Below are 15,201 nucleotides of genomic sequence, written 5' to 3'. Positions count from 1 at the left end.
TGTTTTTAAACTATCTTACATTCTCTTCACGGCTCATCTGTGTTCAAACTTGTGACTCGGAGTTCACAACCACTGCAAGGAGCACAACTAGCAAAACAGGAGGAGATTCGTAAAGAAACAGATCAAAGCAGACCAGACAATTCTTAAATCAAGGATGAGGGAGTACACCTAGGACAAAAGAGAAGGAAAAAAGAAAAAAAAGAAAAAAAAGAAGGTGAAAAATACAGAGAAGCTCTTGAAAGTAGCAAAAGACAAAGGAATTTGGCATGGGAAAATGAGATGGCAATGCACCAGAGAAAAGGTTGAGAGGCATCTTCTTTACTTTAAAACCACAACCGTGCCCTAATAGGGCTAAAACACACTTTGACACTTCAGTGCAAGCAGGAGCAAATCACATGCCTGAGATTTTCTTCATCATGTTAACTACTCTTGTGATAGTAACACGTTAGAGAGAGTTTACAAGTAGTTTTCTACTGAACATTTTCCACCAATAAAGCATATCAGCTTCTTTTGTAACATACGTTATTTTAGTCGGGCTATCTGCACGTTAATACACTCAGCCTATTGTTTCAACAGCAGTGCAGACGTGCATTATATAAATTGCCCAGTATCGTATCATCTTGGCTACAGATTTCATTTCTTGGGATATGAGACTTCAGTGAAAATCATTACACAGTGAGACAGGGAAACCCAATCCATGGTTTCTTTGTTTTTTTTTGTTGGTGGTGGTTTTTTGTTTTGTGTGTGCATTACTATTATTTTTTATTTTAAGTGTAAGCCTACTACATTTCTTTCTGGGAAGATGTTTTTCACACAGAGCCAAGTTCTTTGAGTATTATTCACATAGACATAATCACTGGATTAAGTGAGATTTGATTAAATCAGCTTTCGATCTGATACAGCAAAACAACAAAATACAGCACTAAATTAATTTTTAAAAGCTTTTGATAATCTGCACACCTCTTTAAAATATCTAATAATGTAAAGTCTAGTTGAAAGTTTTGTTTTCCTGGTCTCTTTCTGAGGGTTAATCAGTAAACTAAAATTGTGCTATACACAAGTTGCTGATAACGTCCTGCCTATAGGCAATACTATTATTCATATATAAAACAATGGATTTTTGTTAAGAGTAATTATTTTGGTGTCATTTGATTCTTAATTTTAAATTAAGCAAGGCCTGAATATTTCATTTACAGAGCATATGAGGTGTGGTGGGTTTTTTAAAATGCTACACGGTGAAATCTGCTTATTTTTACATTGTAAGCATTTTTGTGCTATCCTGTTTTTCTTGAATGACCATGTACATTTGGAGAACTAGTAAGTGTAAGATACACAGACCAGAGAAACCGCTCTGTTGGCAAAGAGGAATGAATATGCATGTATATTGCTTTAAAATATAAAGCATGGGAACTAATAAACTATGGGATTGTTTGTTTGTTTCTTAAGTATAAAGCACAGACATGCTACAGTTACCTGCTGCTTTATTTAAAATAAATAAACTAAGTTATTGAAAACAATCAGACTGAGACGCTACCTTTATGGTTAACATGTTTCAAAATCTTAGTATTTTGGAGAAAATAATAGGAAATAACCCCACAGAATTCTATGAGAATCCATTCCCTTAATATAAAACATTGCAGCACATAACACAGCTGGGGCCAGCCTAGAGAAGAGAGGGCTCCAGGGGGACCTTATAGTGGCCCTCCAGTTCATGAAGGAAAGGTGGGGAGGGGCTTTTTGTAAGGGCATGTAGTGACAGGACAAGGGGAAATGGCTTTAAACTGGAAGAGGGCAGATTCAGATTAGATACTAGGAAGAAATTTTTTACTGAGAGCGGTGAGACACTGGAACAGGTTAACCAGTGAAGTTGTGGATGTCCCTCCTACCTTAGAAGCATTGAAGGCCAGGGTTGGATGGGGCTTTGAGCAACCTGGTCTAGAGGGAGGTGTCCCTGTCTATAGTGGAGGGGTTGGAACTACATGATCCAACCCAAACCATTCTATGATTCTATGATTGTAATTGTGTGAAATCCCTCCATATTTCTATCATCTACATTGCTAACCCCCCAGCTTAGCTTACAAGAAAAGCCAATTCAGAGGGTTTTTTTCACCAAAGCAGAGCAAACATGTCTTTTATGAGCACTATGGAGGCATTAAAGACACCGAAAGATTACCATTTCAGTGACACTATTAGTTCCATCTCAGAGAAACAGAAGTAGATCCCAGGATAAATGGGCTTTACTTCGCAACCTTATGACTAAGATTCAGCTTAGTCAAGGGAAGAGGTTCTTCATTTCAGGTCATGAGATGGAGAAAAAAAAAAAAAGAACATTCAAAATGTTGTGGGTTTCTTTTTGATTTTAGTCTGCCCAGTTCTACAGAAACACCACTACCTGTTTTCTTGATTTGTCTGGGAGCTGCCATAATGAGCTCATCCCATGTAATTACACTCAGACACTTGTTGGATGTGCAAAACCACGTAAGATGGGTAAATAAATTCATAGTAATACAGTATTTCAAAAACAATTATTAACAGCTAGAAATACAGGCATCCAAATTCTAGATGCTGGATTTTGAATAAAATATGCTTCTAGCTTCCACACCAAGTACTCCACTTTGAGGATTAAAAACAAAAAGAAGAAAAACCTGACATAGCTCTAATAACTGAAGCTGCAGCATCCTCATTTGTATGTCTGCAGTTGCTAGACATTAAAGAATAGATTATCTGAAAGAGTAATGGAGTGCAGAAGCCAGAAATCTGATTCCAGACTTCTTAAGCACATGTGTTGGTGGACAGATAAGAGGGAACTGGGAGAAGCTAGAAAAAAAAAGCTGATTTAGGTTTTTTTGTTTGTTTATTTTTGTTTAAAGTTACTTCTGTAAGCACAAAGTGAATCTGGGAATTCTTTTTTTAAAAATAGTTTATTTTCAGTTAAAGAAATTCTTTCAAAGACTGTATACCTGAGATTGTAAATACCACTTAGTGCCAATTTACTGATGTTGCATGCTATGTGATGCATGCATTCACACTGATCTTTTAATTTTGCCATCCACTTTTTTAATGTTAGGTCCCCATCTTACTTTCAAATCCTCATTTCAAAATCCCAACTGAGAAAAGGACTGGATACCTTCTGAGCAAGCAGAGGAGGCTGCACATAAAAATGGTCAACCTGATTTGAAAAGTAGGAAAAATAAGGATTAGAGATGATTTACTCTAAAGAATTTGCATTTGAGATCTGTCAAGCAATTTCACCAGGGAACTTAGGATGGAATTTGTGGGAATTTAATTTTGACTAAAATTCAATCCCAAAATAGCATACTCAAAGTAAGCTGGGATGTGTTTGCAATGTAGACTAGTTACAGCTGAATGCTGATTGTTTGGACACAAGAAAAAAGTTAACGGATTGAAATGATTTCAAACTGAAAGAGGAGAGATGTAGATCAAATATAACCAAAAAAAAAGTGGGCTTATTTTTGTTTTGTTTTTTCTTTTTTTACTATGAAGGTAGTGAGGTTGTTCAGAGAGGTTGATGCTCCATACCTGGTGACATCCAAGGTCAGGCTGAACTCGACTCTGAGCAACCTGATCTGGCTGTGGGCATCCCTGTTCATTGCAGGGGAGTTGACCCACATGACTTTTAAAGATCCCCTCCAACTAAACTACTCCATGATAAACCACATTGGCAATGAGTTTGCATCACTGATGTAAAGCTGTCCTCAAGCCATGGTAAACTTTGTCTGGCCTGCATACAGTAAGCATACATACAGTAAGACAAGCCTCAATGGACAGGCTACAATTCAGGGTCTAGCAGTTCTCCTGCTGCACTTAGAGAAATTCACCTCCTCTCTGCCTTCACCTGCACCTCAGTCAACAAGGTGAGAGCAAGAGCCAGGCACTGAAGGCTGGAAGCTCCACAGCAGCTCGTGAACATGAGCAGTTGGAACAATGTCCATTTTACTATTTATTTAATTCCATTTTTGAAATCTGTCCCCTCAAAGGCTTCAGATCAAAGGCTGCTTTAAAAAAATAAATCTCGGTATTACAGGAACTAAGCAGCTAAGGGACAACAGGGGAAGTCCTCATCTGCATAAAGAAACAACTAGAAGAGATAAAATGAATGGTACAAAGAAAAAGTAGTCCATCTTTATAATGGAGGGACATTACTCATGCAGCCCCACAGCCATCTGCACTATGAATACATTGTGTTCAATATACTCCCTAATGAATCCCAGCGGGGTGACAGAGAAAAATTACAACAGTTAAGTGACAAATTTTGCTGGTAATACTAAGCTACTGAGGATGAAGGCAAGTGTTGATTGCTAAGAGATACAGAAGGACTTAATGACAACCAATAACTAACCAGTAAAAATGTGGGTGAAATTCAATACAATTTAAATATAGACTGATATTCATGGCAAGAAAAAACACCTCGACTTCATATGCATAATGATGGGCTCTGAATGACTTGAAAATGAGATTTCAGTTTTTTAATAGCTCACTCTACAAAAGCACAGTCAACAAAGCAATGTAGCAATTATTACAGCAGAGAATGAAATCAAAACCATCTTTATTCAGCAGTGTAAAATATTGAACTGCACCCTGAAACTTGTAAACAACTCGCCTCCCTCTTCTGAGAAAAGAATAAGCAAAACTAGAAGTTATGAGGAAGTATAACACAGACAGTAAAAGGCCAGACATAATTTCCATTTGAGGAATAATTAAGCAGAGGAAAATCAGCTCGGAGAATACATGAAGGCATCAGGTGAAACCAGCCACTGTCAGGCTCAAAACAGAGCCACTTCTCATCTTTTTCCACATACAGAACAACTTCTCCCAGCCCATTTCCTACTCGCACTCCCTCCTCACTGACACATGAACCTTAAATGAGGAAAAGGAGTTAAGGAAAAGACACATCATCCTTCCCTGTAGTAAAATGCACCCACATAACGCAGGCCACTGAGGTGCCCAGCTAAAACTCTGAGGCAGTTTTGTTGGACCTGCAGGCAGTTGACCTGCTGAGCCACTGGCCTCTGGACAGAAAGAACCAAAAGAAATCTCTGGAGATGGACAGTCCTGTCCTAACAGCAAATGAAGGAAGCTGCACTCTCCCTACCTTCAGGTTGACTGAAATAACCTGATTTCTGAGAATGGCTACATAGAGAAACAGACAGCACTTGCAGTCTGTTCTTCCAAGTTATGGCAAAAGCACTGTATCCTACCTCAGTTTCTGGAGGCTGTTCTGCTAGGAATAAAAAAAGGGCTGTTCTGCCTTGCCCCAGCCCAGCCTTGCCAAGCCTGTCACTCACTGTACACACAGGCATCCTCATTTACTATAAGGGCATCAGAAAGTGAAGCGGATTTCAACCTCAGCCAGTGCTTGCGAGGTGGCGATTTCTTACATCTGGGCCTCTCCAAGCTGATTAAGTGTAATCATACAGTGAACAAAAGGATCTGACTTACAGCTGATTACTCACTAATAAAATACTGTACTGTGAATTCACAGCTCAGCTTATCCCATACTGAAATCTCCCATTTGTATCAATAGACCTGAACTGTAGTTGAACTGATGCAGGGCACTCGAGCACACAGCAGCTGTTCCTGGAAGAAACTTGCCTGCCTTTGAAAGAAATCAGCATGCATTACAGCTGGAGTACAACCTCCTGTGTTGAAGGTTGAACCTACCTGTTCCAAGGGCTATGACACGATCCTCCACAACCTCCTTCCAGGAGAATTCCTGACACAACTCTGACTAGGCCAGAAGCTAGAATTCAGCATGTCTTTGACTATCCAAACCCATGAAAGAAGTGAATATTGCAGGTAGTATAACGACAGGATAGCAGGAAAGAAGCCTTTTAACTACTTCTTGCTAAAGAGCTTTTTCCACACCACCAATTTTTTGGGTCAGATAACTCTCACATTTGCCTGTAAGGCACCACATAACAGCACGTAAGAATGATAGGATGCTACCTGTCTAAATATAGCATTTATTATTACGTTTCCTAGCTACCTTCAGATGCTGAAATAAAAAAACAAACAAGCTGGTTGGCAGCAGCTGCTATGACGTCTGCCTTCCACTCAGTCATCAGGTAGCATTCAATGAAAAAATGTGCCACTGAGACAGTACTTCAGTGGTACTGCTGCCAACAGAAAATCTATCCAAAACTTGAGCTTCCAAACATGCAAATCTTAGATCTTGGGACTAGACAAAGGTTTAACTGACAGTATTAATGAAAATGGAAGAATGTGAAGATTTTAAACCAATACCAATTGAGTGAAAAAAAAAAGAAAAAAGAGGCAGCACAGGAAAAGAGCGTGACTTGATTTTATAGAGAAGCTGCAAAAAACTATGACAAAAAATATCCTCGCAAAGATTCAGAAGCTGCTATCAAGTCTGAAAAAGACAAAGGGATAAGAATGCACTGTTCTTTCAACATCTGGATTTAAACCAGAACAATAATGTCAATGAAAGACTGCAGATGGCAGGTGGATAATTCCACAGCCTCTAACTGCCCCAAATCCTTTCTGAAGGTTTCAGCCAGACATAGTCTAATAGCAAAAGTGGTCAGAAAGAAAACAACAGAAAATTACTCGTGTAAAGGAGTCTGAGCAGGCTACAATTTCTGCAGGTATAGTACACACATAAACAGCAAACTCTTAATAAAACATACCTGAAATTATTCATTGCAATCATTGTTAAAAAATTCCCTCAAATCCTGAGATGACATGTGACTACCACCTATGGTCACTTGCTTTTATAAGAAACAAACACAAAGATGGCACTGTCTGAACACTATTGAAGCTGACCTATCTGAAACAACGTAAGGGATTTTGACTCAGAAGCAATCAGCACAATAGGATGGTAGCTGTTAAGATGTCTCATTGCAGACATCAATAAAATCAAAAGAAAATTTCTGCCACGAAATTCAGAAGTTCAAACAACTGCTTAGTTCTGTGCTGGGACTCTGTAGATAAGTTGTTATAGGTGTAATGGGCTTGCATGATCTCACAGAAGGGTACAACTACCATACCTGTAAAGCCACATGCTTCAGCCAGCAGCTTCAACTCAGGCTTAAAGTAATCAGCATCTCAAACTGTGAAAGAATTATTATCCTGCTGCAATGTGCACACAGTGATGCACATCTTCACAGAATTAATTTCCATCAAACCCAGATGTATTTTTCAGAATGCAGATGAAAATGCTTTTGTCCTTTTCTATGTCAGGTCCTACATCGAAAAAATTTATCTTCACCATCTCACTTCACAAGTGCAGATGGTGCTTAGATGTCAAGGAAGGCAAGTCAGGAGAGACAAAGGGAAAGCAAGGAATATGCCCTCTGAAGAAGCTTGGCCTAAATCAGGGTTTAAACAAGATAAGACTTCATGATTTGAAGAGTACTTAAAATACACATTTGATCACAGCACAATTTAAAGAGTCTTGTCTTTCTTGACACTGGGCCAAATAATTACTTTTCCTTTTCTCCAGGGCTGAGGCAGACCGACACTCAGTGTGTCACCCCACACCTACTCCAGAGCCATGACTTCCTCTACCCTCAAGCATCTGCAACATCCACACTAACTGCTGCTCTCAGAATCCTCCTTTTGATTCCAAGGACCCTGAACTTGCCTGAAGCATCTTTGATATGAGGTAAGGCTGAATAACCTGGGTCTGTTCAGCCTGGGGAAGACTAAGGAGGAATCTGATTAATGTTTATAAATATCTAAAGGAGGTGGGAAGTAAATGGACAAGGCTGGGCTCTTCTTGGTGGTGCATAGCAATAGGACAAGTAATGTCCTAAAAATTGAACATGTTTGTTCCATACAAACATGCAGAAGAACTCCTTTACAGTAAGGGTGATGGAGCACTGGAACAGGCTGCCTAGAGAGGTTGTGGAGTCTCCTCCTAAGGAGATACTAAGAACTGTCTTGATGCCTACCTGTGCGACCTTATTGTAGGGTACTTGATTTGGCAGGGGGTTGGACTCAACAATCTCTTGAGGTTTCTTCCAACCCCTGCAACTCCGTGATTCTGTGAATTTCATGCAACACATGGTGGGATCACTGACAAGGATCTATGGGAACAAAGTGAAGTAGTGGAGGAACAACGTAACTGTCCACAACCTTGTACCATCATACAAGCTAGTGTACAATCATGTCCATGATAGTGTATCAAGAGTATACTGCTAAGGATAGCAGTGCACCCAGATAACGTAAGAATCCACACTGCCATGCAGTATTAACTACACCACCCAATGCATACCCACTGAGCCCAACAGCATTGCTTCTATAGGGCAGCTTCCTCTTTCAACACACAGCTCAACTAGTAGTAGTAACGTTCAGGGTTCTTTTCAATCAATACAGTAACATTAATGTTTCATTTATTAAATACTAAAAAACAGAAACCTAATAACAGGTGTTATGTGAAAACACCTGTATGGCCAGATCAGTGCCAACATGAGCACAGACAAACCACTGTCATACAAACTACAACTTCTAGAGAAGCAGTATATTCAGAACAGCCAACATGTATGCATTTGAAAGCTATGCAATAGATAAGCCAGGAAATTCACACATTTATTCCAACTCTTCCTAATTTTTGAGCACCTACCTTCACAGCCCAATACTCTTTTGGATGATAAAACAAATATGGACTAGAGGAGAAGAAAAAAAATGAGAAAGAAGTCATAATACGTAATTCAGCAAGGCTTCCTCTCATTACACATGTGCTAATAAGAAAATTACATGGACAACTGATTTTTTTTATTTACTCTCAGTTAAAGAATTAATCTTTACACTGAAATATCTATTGACCCTCTCTGTTGGAGAGGGTCCAGAGAAGGGCCATGAAGATGATCAGGGGACTGGAGCACCTCCCCCACGAAGACAGGCTGAGGGAGCTGGGCTTGTTCAGCCTGGAGAAAAGAAGGCTGCGGGGTGACCTCATTGCAGCCTTTCAGTACCTAAAGGGAGCCTACAAACAGGAGGGGAATCAACTCTTTGAAAGGGTTGATAACTGCAGGACAAGGGGAAATGGTTTTGAGTTGAAGGAGGGCAGATTTAGATTGGATGCCAGGAGGAAATTCTTTACAGAGAGAGTGGTGAGGTGCTGGAACAGGCTGCCCAGAGAGGTTGTGGATGCCCCTTTCCCTAGAAGTGTTAAAGGCCAGATTGGATGGGGCCCTGGGCAGCCTGGTCTGGTATGAAATGTGGAGGCTGGTGTCCCTGCATGTGGCAGGGGGGTTGGAGATTCATGATCCTTGAGGTCCTTTCCAACGCTGGCCATTCTGTGATTCAGTGATTTACAAGCTATACTCACATAATTCATGGTTGGATAAGTACGGATGACAACAGCAATTTTAATAACCCTTTTCCATCAATCTATCTCAAAAAATACGGACAACATAGACAAACAATTTAAGTGCGAGAACTTAAGAGTCAGAAACAGAGGTCCTACAGTGTAATCAGAGCTTGAAGAGCTCTGATTATAAAATAATGAATTAAAATCAATGAAATGTTACGAGTTGCAATTTAAATCAAAATTCATCTCTGCTTGTATTGCTCCTAAATAATCACACCTTGTACCATAAAGCACATTACTACTTACTACCTGTCAAGCACAGCTTAGTTTACAACATGTAGAAAATAAAGCTGTAATTGGAATTCATGTATATTTAAAGTTTACTTAATTAGCACTGTATAATACTTAGAATTTTAATTTTTGTAATAAGTAAATTTGAACTTGAAACAGGAATTTTTAAGAAATCACTTCATTACTGTAAGGCCTTTAGTAATTAGCCCACATATAATTATTTGTTTGAATTAGAATAGTCAGAAATTAAAGTATTTTTTCTGATTGAAGCATTAGGATGAAAAAAGCCTTTGGTTCAATTTCAACAAAACATTCCAACTAAATTTTCAGCAAGACACTAAAACCATAGTTACTTTAAAAATATTTATCATTAAACTGGTGGCTGAATTTATTTTTCCAAAGTGATGCACTTCTGGCAAATAACCCATGACTGCAATCAGAACATAATATTCTATAATGTGCAGATGAGGGCTTTTCACCATTAGTAATTTTTGCCTCTGCCAGTGCTTAGAAACATTATGTCTTTGAACTCCTTTAACTAACTCTAGTAAAAACAAAAAACTTCAGCAAGTACCCCTTCAATCTATTACCACTAATATCTGAGATGTTCTGGAGTAAACTGAGAGACCTCTAAAGAATTAAATACTAAGAGCAACTGCAGCTGCCAGAGATACTGAGATTTTATTTCTGCTTTACCTCATGTAAATTACTCATCCAGATGATAATCTGAGTTTTGCTTAAAAACTTTTCTATCTAACATGCTGCTCTGTTGAAGAATATTTTCTAAGGAAAATAATGGCAACAAGGAGCTAAAATGACTTATTTCCCACCCAGTCCTCTTTTTTTTTTTTTTTTTTCCTGAAGCAATTACAATTTATTAATGTCTCGTACAAATATCTTTCTAGGTCTGTCTTGCATGTGAAATATGGTACTTCATTTGTAGTTTTAAATAAAGTACTTCCTCTGCTGACATGTTGGACCAATGCATCACTAAGAAAAGATATGACTATGAGTTCTCTGCATGTTTATCGTAAGTCCTGTCTGCTGAGGAAAAAGAGGAATTGCAAGCCTGAAGCTAATGGAAGTAAATAAAACACTGCTGTCAAATGATGTAAGCAATTTAAGAACCTAAAAGTGTTTTACAAACATTCTTTGTTATGTCATCTGTCCAAACAGATAAACATTGTTGGTCTTATTACACAAATATAGAGAGTAAGGGGCAGGAAGGTTTCTTCTTACATGACAAGATGTCTCACTGGCAAAGTCAAGCAAAGGTGAAGGTAAAGATAAATGGAGAAATACAACTCAGTGCTTAATCACTGTTACCATACCCTACAACTACCTCAGTAATTAAAATATCATTCATCTAATCAAGTGCAAGAGAATATAAGATCAACAGTGTGAACTCCAGAACATGCCACCTGGGACAGGGCATGATCCTAAGCCACGTGCTGCAGGTTCACTACATCAGCATACATCAAATCAACACTCTCACCATTTCTGTTCCCAAAAAAACTGTACAAAAACCTTATAGGAAAGATCCTGCATGATCAAGAGGTCAATCACTTTACTTCTACCTATCCATTACTGATTGTTTTATTTCTAGTGCTCAAAGCCCGTCTCCAATGTGAGACTGAAAGCACAGCGTAGGTGAATATCAAGAAGCAGAGGAAAGGAAAAACCAATCCCAGCTGAGTACTATCACAAAGTCACTTTTAATTTGATTGAAGTTTCTTTTCACACAAACTACTGGGTGAGAATTAAGGTGAGCGCTGCTGTTACAGGATTCCCATCCGCTCCTACCAGGGGCAATGGGCCTCACTGGCAGAAGCAGGCGTGCAGCACCCAGTATCTATGTGGGCTGCACTGACCTCAAGCTCCTACTGAAATCTAAAGGCAGGTGCTTAAAACATGATGCAGCTAGCCCACAGTATATCTGCTACATTCAGTGGATGTAACTGATATTTTCTACTCAGAAATTATTACTAAATTCTGAGTTACCATCACCATGCCATTCCATCTGCATTGTAACTGATGATTGGAAATGCAATTGTACATCTCCAGAAACAGTATGTTACCCAAGTAACCAGGGAATGATGATTACAAAACATTTTGGCAGGCTTGAGCTCCAATTAAGTTGTTACAAAAACTTCCTGCACACCTGGACACATCACACCGAAAGCAAACAAGTTAGGTAAATAACATTCTCCTGTGAATAAAACCATGCATTCTACCTACCCTACTAGGGGATTTGGACCATGCCTAGCCAGTGCCACAAAATCGTTCAGTCTTGGATACATTTTGCATCTTTGAACAGAGAAGGATTTACTGATCTTCCCAGTGGGTTCCTGCTTTAGCATGAGGAAGACATTTTAAGTCCATTCAATAACTCCAAGAAGGTGGGGGGGGGGGAAATCCACCCCTCTACCTGCCTCTGGGGCATCTCAGATACCTCTCAGTGCTCTCCTTAAGCATGAAAGGTATTCAGCAGCCGTTCAACGTGCCCTTTGGGTCACGCACAAGCTAGAAATCCCAAACATAAACCCAAATAAGTGTAAAAATAAAAGCGTAGAGAGCTGCCTATGTTCCCGCTGTAGCACGCACCTTACGGCAGGGCACGATGCACGCTGCACTTTATCGAGGTTTGCGATAGCGGGACCCGCAGTCGGCCCCTACTCACAGAGCAGCCCCAAGCTCGCAGCGCTCCCGTGGAAATCTCCGGCGAAGTTTTCAGGTGATGTCAACAACAGGAAGGACGACTTCGAGCCAGGTTTCCATTTCTCATCAGCCGCTGCCTTAGAAGTTGGGAGGAGAGCGGGTTTACACCAAACCCGACGCGGGCTCCGGCACCCCGCCCCTTTCCCCGAGCCGGGCTTCCCCTTCTCCTACCGGGGGCCGCGGTACGAAACGCTTTCATCACGCGGACATCGGCCCCCGTTCCGCGGGGCCCACGCCCCTACGAGCGCGCTTCCCACGGCCCCCTCACCTCCGTGCCGCCGGGCTGCGGCTCCCGGACTCGGCTCCGCGCTGCAGTCCGCGCCCGGGACGAGCCCCACCACCTCCGCCGCCAGCCCGCCCGCCCGCTCGCCCCGGAGGTGGTGCCGCCGAGCCGTGCCCGCTGCGACGGCGACACCCAGCGGCGGCGCCCCGCCGGCCCGACCCGGCCGAGGAGAGGGGGGCGGCCAGCGGGGAGTCGCCGCGCCGAGCTGCCGGGCCGCTGCCGCCCCGGTGCCCTCGCGGTGTTCCAGTGCAGAGGCGTGGAGGGCGGCGAGTCGCTCGGCAGCCCTACCTGGTGCGGGCCGGGCAGGTCGGAGGCCGGGAAAGGGCGGGCTGGTACGGAGCCAGAGCCTGGACGCGGTCTTGAGGTGCTCTCCTGAATGCAGGCTCTTCTGCAAGGCAGTCGTGGAGATACAGAAGCCCAAGTCGTGCCAGAGCACTGAACGCAGATGGGCCAGGTGCTCTTCTAGCCAGCAGGCTTTCAGGGCTGGGCTGAAGTCTGAGAGCCTGGGGGAGAGCTTGCTGCACCTGAGCACCACATCACCCAGCCTTCTCTTCACTGCAGGGCCCTTTGGTGCACCTCAGCTGTATGTCTGTGTGGGCATTCATGTGTGTAAATCAGTAATTCACAAACTGGCAGGAAGGTAAGTTAGACAGGAACATCTTTGAACAGAACAGGAGAAAGGGGTTGGTGCGAGTAGGCAAAGTAGCATAACAGAGGAGGGATCCAAAGAAAGAGAAAACAGAGCAACACAGTTCCTAATGCAGAGATACTGTGGGCATTTTGGTGCAAAGTCCTCTTCCTCTGCCAGGAGGCATTCTCAGGATGATGGCCTGAATGAAGCAAACATCAAAGCATCACAGGCACTAAAACTTGCAATGAATATATATTTGTGAATGGTTTGTACCAATCCCAACATAATGCCCCCATCTAATACATTGTTCATGAAACAGTTATGATGGTATTAGTATTCTGTGCCAGTATTCACACCAATTCTTGCTTCTCAATGTTCTATAGATTCACTGACTCTATAGCTTGGTCAGGATTACTGTGCTAGTCCAAAGCCTGGCAGTGTTACAGAAATCAGAATATAATTGCTGAAATGCACAAAAGTAGGCTGTGATTGCTTACGCTACAGCTTTGGTTCCTCATTCCCATATTCAGTATAGGCCTTCTCTGTGGGAACTTTATTGATACTGTGTGAAATTCTGACATGGGAACAGAAGTATTGGTGCAAGTAACAGTTAAGCTGTGTATTAAGTAAGTTCCACATGTGCAAATTCTTGCAGGAGATCTTTGATGGTTATGATTGAGAAACAAGATATTAACACATTGCAGAAAAAAAAAGGTTTCCCTGGCATTGATCTACAAGCCATCTGATGGGAGTTTTTCCCCTTTAAAGAAGCAGGATGAGACACTGTCCTGATCCCACAAACCTCGATGTGGGTGGCCCCCTTGAATATGGCGATGTCAGCAAGAATACACCTGTGCTCAATTGTCGTTAACCTCTTTCATCCAGAGAGTCAGCTTTGTGTTCCCTTTTCTAGTTTTGTTTTCTATCAGGAAGAGAAAGTCATGAGGAATTCCCTCACTTGCCTGAAACAGAAAATATTTGTCGTGTCTGTGAAATGTAACTCCCTCTGAAGCAGTCCACTCACGTGCAATATCTTACACAGTGTATATTCAAAGACTTAGACCCATGTCCACTTTCCCTTACCACCAGTCTGTGAGTGCAGGCATGGCAGTGCTTCATTGTGTGCAGCAGGCTTGGGAGTTAAATGATCTGATGAAAGAAGAAAAGAGATTAAAAAGAAAGTGAAAAGGGGGAAAAGGAGAAAAAGAAAAAAAAGAAAATATTAAATGTGGAGGGGATAGAGCAACTGGTGGTAAAGGGACAGAGGATAAACAAGTCCTGAAGTTCAAACAGAGCCCAGGACGGATTATATTGCTGAGAGGTTGGCAGAAATGCTTCAAGCTCCACTCAAAGAAATCTACCTGGAGTTGAGCATGGCATTTAGAGGGCTCTAAACCTGAAGCTGTAGTCAAACAAATGGTCACTGGCTTCAGCACTGTGGGAAGTGTGCTTTAATCAGTGCTGTCCTACCTCAGCTTCCACGCCTTCATTTGGTATTTCAGTATCTCCAAATTATTATCTGTGACTGCTGCTGTTTCACAGCCCTTTGTGTAAAAGAAATCTGATACAGTCAGCCAGGCCGTGGGCAAGCCCTGTTTTCCCTGATCAGCTTTGAAACCAGCTGCCCTTCCTGTGCAGATGTGATCTGTGGCATGCAAGACAGACAGGTCTTTATTAACAACACGGAAACTTTCCTCCTGTTTCTATCAGGGGTTTTCAACAGATTGGTGTCTCCAAGGGCCGTCCCAAGACAGAAACAATGCTGGTGTACGTTCCTGCTCTACATTTAAGTCTTGAATCCTTGTAATGGACTTAACGTTAAAATATTTCACATCACATTTTGGTAAGCTGTTAAGCTGTTCACAGGAAAAACTTCCAAGCAGGTGGATGAGTTGAGAATAAGGAAAGGCATTTATTGAAATCTGCATATTGGTAGATCTGTCACTACCGGGGATGTAAAGGATGGATTCCTCCTCTCTTTCC

At 41.5% G+C, this 15,201-nt stretch overlaps 1 protein-coding gene across 3 annotated transcripts in view; it reads right to left on the bottom strand.

Annotated features, from left to right (window-relative positions):
- The window catches only part of ANKRD6 (ankyrin repeat domain 6), a 111,385-nt gene extending 98,741 nt beyond the window's left edge, over positions 1 to 12,644 (bottom strand). The window contains exons 1-2 of one of the 3 annotated variants that reach the window (XM_042887071.1): positions 12,573 to 12,644; positions 12,191 to 12,381 (exon numbers count right to left, since the gene is read on the bottom strand). The gene's annotated coding sequence lies outside the window, so the exon portion shown is untranslated. Of the gene's footprint in view, positions 1 to 12,190; positions 12,382 to 12,475; positions 12,535 to 12,572 lie in introns of those variants that run through there. The other 2 variants (XM_042887080.1, XM_042887090.1) reach the window with 2 other exon arrangements.
- Positions 12,645 to 15,201: the final 2,557 nt, after the last annotated feature.

Source organism: Lagopus leucura, unplaced genomic scaffold (assembly GCF_019238085.1).
Source record: "Lagopus leucura isolate 7727_CA_CO unplaced genomic scaffold, USGS_WTPT01 Super-Scaffold_73, whole genome shotgun sequence".
NCBI classification, from domain to species: domain Eukaryota; kingdom Metazoa; phylum Chordata; class Aves; order Galliformes; family Phasianidae; genus Lagopus; species Lagopus leucura.
Note: the sequence above shows the minus strand (reverse complement) of the source record. Positions and strands in the feature narration are given on the sequence as shown.